Consider the following 409-nt stretch of genomic DNA (forward strand, 5'->3'; position numbering starts at 1 on the left):
GCTCCTGCATTTTTGTGACAGGACAAAATGATACCTGAATATTATGAAGACTGAAGACTACTGACATTGTTATCAAACTGCCCGATGTTAACATGTTCTAATCACGTTGATATCAACCAACCTTCCTCCATTTCTTTCTCCTCCTCATTCTTTCTTAACCTTTCCTCCCACCTCTTCTATTTTCTTTTCCCTTGGGTTGTTGTTTTCCCAAGTCCTTAAACATGGTCCAAAATTTACCAACATAATATTTTTATTAATTATTTGGGAATTTCATATACTGTATACCTATTTTACTTATTTTTTTTTTGTTTTTTGTTTTTTGTTTTTTGAGACAGGGTTTTTCTATGTAGCCTTGGCTGTCCTGGCACTCACTTTGTAGACCAGGCTGGCCTCGAACTCAGAAATCCGC

The sequence above is a fragment of the Mastomys coucha genome, unplaced genomic scaffold, assembly GCF_008632895.1.
Source record: "Mastomys coucha isolate ucsf_1 unplaced genomic scaffold, UCSF_Mcou_1 pScaffold6, whole genome shotgun sequence".
Taxonomy (NCBI): Eukaryota; Metazoa; Chordata; class Mammalia; order Rodentia; family Muridae; genus Mastomys; species Mastomys coucha.